This window comes from Lathamus discolor, chromosome 1 (genome assembly GCF_037157495.1).
Source record: "Lathamus discolor isolate bLatDis1 chromosome 1, bLatDis1.hap1, whole genome shotgun sequence".
Taxonomy (NCBI): Eukaryota; Metazoa; Chordata; class Aves; order Psittaciformes; family Psittacidae; genus Lathamus; species Lathamus discolor.
Window position 1 is genome coordinate 1,093,038 of NC_088884.1, and position 7,016 is coordinate 1,100,053.

Below are 7,016 nucleotides of genomic sequence, written 5' to 3' on the forward strand. Positions count from 1 at the left end.
TAAATAGCTTCAGGACAAGGACTTGTGACCCCGGGCACAGTGATGGGGCTGGTGGCCGGAAGATGCAGCGTGTGGATGTTTGCTGGGGTTGGTTTCAGTGCTGAATTCACAAATCCAAAGTACAGGGGTTTATGCCTCTATCCACGCCGCTCCCAACGGGAAAGGGCTGCTCACTAAAAGCCAGCCCAAAGCCATGCATCATATTCGGTCTCCAGAGGCAAAGGATGGGACTGAAATAAAATCCAGTAGCATGGCCCCATATGGGCAAAGCCTTGCTGGTGGGGAGGGAGCACCTCAGGTTAGCAGCGACCCTTTCAGCAGTGCATTAACCCATTGTCCTCTTACGACCAGAGCTGGCTTTTAACACCCTTAAACCAGCTCCTAACCCAAGGAGGACCCTCTGTAACTTATCCCCAGACCCAGGAAGTCCAGGTAAGGAGCCAAGTAGAAACTGGACTGAAGAAAATCACCCCATTGAGGGGGTGGTCATTGCTGATGGTTATTTGGTTATCGGTTATTTGGTTATTGGGTTTTGGGAGGTGCTTGGTTTTGCAGGGCAGATCTCCATGTGCATTCAGATATTCACCTCACACCGCCCTCATATCGTTGCTGTTGGCTGTTTTTTCCTCCAACTGCTATTAAAGTTACTATTTGATAGGAGAACAAAAGATAAATAGGAATCATTGGTTCAAAACCTCGCCGTCTAAGCGTGATCTTTCTAGACCAGGAACTCTAAGCTCCTGATCTGTGTGATATATATAGTTTGGGTACAATAATATCTGCTACGGTTATTATTACCTATATTACAAAGATCTTCCCCCCCCCCCCAAAAAAAAGGCAGAGATTGCACACGTGTCGGCTAGTTTCTGTGTTAGGGGGAGGGAAGGCAGAAAGGAATAAAAGTTTAATAAACGTGTGCTGTGTTGTGGATGACTTTGTGGCGACCTTTGTTGCAAATGGCCTATGCATGCGGAATAATGGTCTCCGTGCAGAGAGGGAAATGGCTTAGTGCTATCATCGTTGCCTCGGTAACCATCAGAGTCTCCATCTAGCAGAGAGAAATGAGTTATGAAAAGGCTTGAGTGAAGAAGGGATTAACACATGATCCCAGGGACAGCGTGTCAATCAAAATCAGCGGAGAAATTACACTGCTCTATTTGAGAATGTCTCCGGAAACGCAACCTTAGTGGGTGTATGTATGTGGATGTATGCGGGCGCGATGGAGGGACCTATAGCTCTGGGCCTCCTATGGAATAGATGTGTATTTTTTAATATATATATATTTATATATATATATATCAAGATACCTGCAGATGCACAAGCACCCCCTGCACACACATTCCCAATACATCCGTATCCAAACACATGCAGGAGGCACCTCTCCATAGGCATGCACCTTGGTGATGCCCATATGATGCGTGGCCCTGTGCTCTCCAGGCTCCATGCTGCCCTGAGCAGCCAAGCAAATGAAACTACCAGAATAAAAGTAATACAAAATGCATATTTGACCCTGAAATCTGCTCATCCTCTCTGCCATCCTCACTAGGCTTTGTTGGAGTGTCTCCTATGGCATCCCTTGCTCCTACAGGACAGCCCCGTGAAGTCCTTTGTGCACCTCCAAAAGGGGCAGTGGAAGGAAACAGCTCCCCCATAACATGCTCAAAATCCAAAAGCCAGGGCAATATGGAGACTATGGCTTTAGGCTAAGGGCCATGGAGCCTTCACATGAATGTATTCTATCAGCATCGCACTCCTGAGCTCTTCAACTTGTAGGTCAAGGGCATGGGAACGAAACCCACGATTAACTCCCCCTTGGTTTTAGCTACTGCAAACTCTGCGGTAGTTACAAGCCCCGGCGCTGCTCAGCCGTGTGTGGCTGTGCACACATTTCCTATGGCGATTGTTTGCCTTGATTCAGCTGACGAGCTTTACATTACCTGGGACCAGAGTGAGCTTTCTGCTAATGTCAGGAGCAGAATGGGATTGCAGGGAAGGGAGGGCTGGCGCGGCTCCGTAGCGGAGCAGTGTGGCTGGAAAGGGCCTCGGGTATTTGTTCTGTTCATTGGCCACTTCGGTAATAGAAAACTTTCTCTTCCAGGAAATTCTCATTTATATATATATATATATATATGTTTATATATATATTTAAAGCGGATTATTACATAGGGAAAGTACAACTTCTCTTTGGTTTCTTCGCTGCCTGCTGAGCCACCCAGCCTGTCCCCGTGCTTCCCCATGGGAAGTGCAATAGCACTCAGGGAGGGAATTCGCCCCCTGAGAATGATGCTGGATCACCCAGCCCAAGGTTTTCCCTGCGCTCATCACCCAACAGGCATATTCGCACATCACAGCCGCTCACACCCAGGGTCCTGCAGCCCCATTACAAATCCCATCCTACACCCACAGCCAGCTCCCACCTCTGTGAGCTACAGCCACAGCGGCTTTACACCCACCTTTATAAGTTCCATAGGGGCTCTTCCCCTACCCCCATCCTGACATATCGCCATCACTTCCATACATCCATCCCTCTCTCCTCCCAGCGCACAGACACACATGGCACCTCCCTAACCACCCCAAACCACACATGCCCTGCATCACCCCTAGGACCACAAATCCCAACCCAGGCCCTTAGCTGCCCCAGCCATCCCTGCCCTTTGCACAAGCACACCTTCTTTCTGGGCTTTGAGATCCATCTTCGGGTGGTCCCACACACACAAACACAGTGTTGCCTCACCATCTGCATGCTACAGAATCCCCCTTGCCATGTCTTCAAACCCCAGTGCTCATTCAGGGTGCAGCATCCCATGTAAAACACCAAGGATCAAGCCCAAATGTAGATGCCACCAAAATACATGCATTGCCCACAGCCAAGGACACCCCCAGCCTAACCAGTGCCACCAGTAAACCCTCCTCCAAGGCTTCCCGTAACCCTCAATCACTCATCATTGGTGCTGCCTTTTTGGGGCTCTCCGAGCATCAATCCCGCACCCCCACCCTCTTCCTCTCCCCCTTTCCTTGCTTTCCTTTCTCCCGGGTTTATTTCCCCTTTCCTCCCATTCCTTCCCCCTTTTCCTTCCCTCCCCCCCACCACGTCCCCAGCCTCCCACACAAGTTTAAAGCCATCAGCCCAGCCAACGGTTAACCAAATCGCCTTGACCTCTCTGCTATTTGATATTCGCCTCCTTGACACTCATTTAGGAGCTCGCAGCGGTAAAGCAGACATTGGACAAGTCCAGCCTGAAACCAAAGCCCTATGAAAGGAGGAGAGAGATCAGAAGAACCTGATAGCTAGGAACTTGTTCTCTCCAAAGGCTTTCTGGACATTTTAGCCTGGATCAGGGGTCCGTGGAGCGCCAGTTCGTCGCCAAGCAGGGTGTAAACGTTAAATGTTAGCTATTTGTTCCAGAGATTGGCATGAAGATCGAGCCTTTCTGCCTCCTCTTCCCCCCTTAGCCCCCCTCCCGCAGTCTCTCCAGCCCGTCCAGAGTCTCACAGACACTCATTCATTAGCGGTTTAATAACCCTCCCGACGTGATAACATCCTTTACTCCCGGCTCTGCGAGCGGAGGTGACCCTGGAGGAGGGGGAATGATGCTACGGGAGGGGGCCGGGGGGTACTGGGCAGCCAGTATGGGCTGAACCCCATGCAATTGCTGGGTGAAGGAAGCACAGACAGCCCCCCCAAGTTATACATATATATATATATATACACACACATATATACACACACGCTTTTATATATGTGTATATATAAAATAAATAAAGCCCAACTTATGTGTTTGAGTCCCTAAAAGTCCAAAGGGAGCTTCCTCCCGAGGTCCCCAAGCCCGGAGTGGGGGCAGACACATGCACAATGGGGTGTCCCCCAGCCCCCATGTCCTAAATCCCTGTATCCCCAACCTCCTGTATCCCCAACCCCCGTGTTCCCAACCCCCGTGGCCCTTCCAGGGTGATGCCCAGATGCGAGCGGTACCTCCCCCGATTAAGCCCTTATATCCTTTTAAATCTCTCTAATTTCCACATTTATCACGTTTGCCCCATAACTGCGGACCCAGGGATCTGAAGCAACCTTTGGAAACTCTGATTCGGTCGGCTTCGTTCTGTGCCTTTTTCCTCCTTCTCCTTTCTCCCTGTTTTTTGGTTGCCTTTTTTTTTCACCCCACCCCCCCCCCCCCACCCCCCCCACCCCCCTTCTCGCTCCCTTTCTGCGCGACTTTCATGCGCTCCAGATAAGATATAAAATACTCTATCGGGATACCGTAATATTAAAGATCAAAAGTGGCATCAATTGAAAACCAAACGCGCGGAAAACAAAGGGGAAGGCTGAGAGATGTTCATCAGCTAATTACAACTGCAAATATTATGCAAATTTATCTTGGCACAGCAATGGAGAAAGCGAGTTTAAGTGCGGAGATAATGCTGGAATATTGAATGTTCAGCTAAGGGTGGGACGTGGTCCAATAAATTCATCTGAGGGAGAACGGGTATTATATATGTGTATATTCCTATCAAATCATCTACGCTCCAAACTGGGGGGGGTGTGGATCAAAAATTTCGGTTATAATTGATACTTGAAATTCCTTGACAAATATTGCAGGGAATAGACGGTGGAGGGAGAGTAGGGAAGCGGAGATCACCGTTTGGATGGGATTTGGGAAGCACCGCATAGAAAATGATGAACCTATAGCAGGGAGATGTGCAACACGCGCACGGGTGGTGGTGGGGAAGGTCCCCCCCAATCCAAACCCCGGGTGGGAGCTTTTCCCTTTAGGCAAAGGGGAAAACCGAGTTATTTTTCAACCTTGTTTCAGAAGCCTCTCCCGTTTCCTGGAGAGAAAATGGAAAAGGACCGTGCTGGAGGTGGTTAACGATTAAACACCGTCGTTGTGGCTGCAGAGCCAAGAAGGGATGAGAGGGAGGCAGGGAAACTTAAAGCAAGGTAGAGAATAGGGCTGGCAGCACCTGTCCTCGGGACTATTAGGTTCGGGAATGTCCGTACACGAATTTGGGGGGGGGGGGGGGGAGGAAGATAAAGGGGAAAATATTAAAATAAAGTGAAGCAAAGGAGGGGGAAAATACGAGAAAGAAGATAAAGGAAAAAAAGGGTGAGGAAAATAAAGGAAAAATAAAAGGGGGGGGGGGGGAACCCAAAACCCCAAATCCGAGGTGCAGCAAATTGACCACGGAAAGGATTTTAGGCACCATTTCCTAGTCATTGCTGCTTAAGAGAAGAAGAAGGGGGGATGCTCTAACACGGGGGGTGAGGAGCACCCCCAGCCCTGCGCAGGGTGGGGTTTGGGGGTGTTTGAGCCGTTATCGGTGGTTCAGTGGAGAAGTACTTTCGGGCTGCGTTGGGACTTTCCCCCCTTTTCCTGCCCCATCCCTCAGAACGCAGCAAAGGGGGTTGTTCCCTGCAGGAAGTAGTTGAAATCCATCTTTTCCCCCCGCGCAGGTGAGGAGGCAGAGCCCGGCTGCTCCTTCCCTCCCTGGATTCAAACGAATCCATTCCAATCCAGTTTAAATATCAGCAGATCTTCCCCTCCTCAGGCACACGAATATCAATAATTTCAGGTGAATCCCACCCCTTAACCCCCTCCCTTTTTATTTCTGCAGCCAGAAAGCCGGAGCAGCGTTCCATTTACATACAAAGCAACGCTCGGGGTTTCTTCGGTCTATCAGAAATACCTTAAAATAAAAGGAGGCAGAGACACAGGGAGAGAAAGGGGAGAGACTCCTTTAGCAGGAACCTTATCGATTCTTTGCTGTGCATGTATTTATTTGACAACGGGGCGGGGAGAAAAATGGAACATTATTGGCAGCCCTCCCTTAAGAGAAAAAAGAAGAAGGGGAGAGAAAAACTAAGATGCAAATTGTGTTTTATCTTCACCCGGCTCCGTGCTTTAGCCCGTGTTTATGATGCATTATCTCCCCCTTGAATAAAATATAAATCATGTAAAATTAGGATCTCACAGCCAGCGAGAGGAGAAGCTCCGCTCGATTTTCCTAATTTCAGGCTGAAAGTGACACATTAATTAAAGCTCTTCTTCCCCTCCCAATTTATTATTATTATTATCAGATTTACCTTATATTTCCCCAATTCTTAAATAATAGTAATAAAACAAATCAGTTTCGCTGCCCCTCGGTTCAAAACTCAACTAAAATAAGGACCCACGCTTTAGGTTGGGGTTTTTTTTCCCTGCCCCCCCCCAACGCTGCCCATCGCTTTCCACCATCAGATTCATTGTGATGTATTAGATGCAATAAATTATCCCATGTAACAAAACATTGGGAGCTGAAAGGGTGATAATCTGGAAAGCAGAGATAAGGATTCATTATTCCGAATCATTATGAATCCAACGTTGCCTCTGACTTCTTTCTTAATCAGCTCCTCTGATCCTGGATATGTGAGCAGCTCAGATAAGGAAGGAGTCATTTATAATTCTGTACCTCGTCTAATATTTAGGGGGGGGGGGAAAGAAGAGAGAGAAAAGTCAGAGGCAAGAAAACGCCATAAAACACAAGCAAGAGGCGGGCTCGGAATGAAATATCACTTCCATGCTGTTAGAGCCACAGTGAGATTTAATTAAAATCCCCCACTTCCACGTGTTGGATGTGTTCGTATAAATACATTTTACACCTTGGCTCCAGTGGATGGGAATTTGCAACCGGGACGACTTGCTGGGGTCTGGCTTTGATTTCATTCCCGAGTCCCTCGTTTAGGGGAATTTTAGGGGTGTGGATGCGTATAATTCCTGAGGTTTCCCCCCCATCCCCTCTGTCCCTCCCCACCGTTCACACAAAGTCATTAGGTCGAGCCTACCCGAATGCGGGAGGCTGCGTTTAATGGAAATCGTTTTAAAGCGAATTGAATACACTACGGGCACACAAAGCCCAGGATCAATGCCAAAGCAGTGCCAAAGCGGCTCGTTTGGAGCGAGCAAGACGAAGGGAGTGTTCTACCCCTCCTTGGAAATGAAGATTACGAGGTTGATATTAAATATAACCTGTCTGGGAAC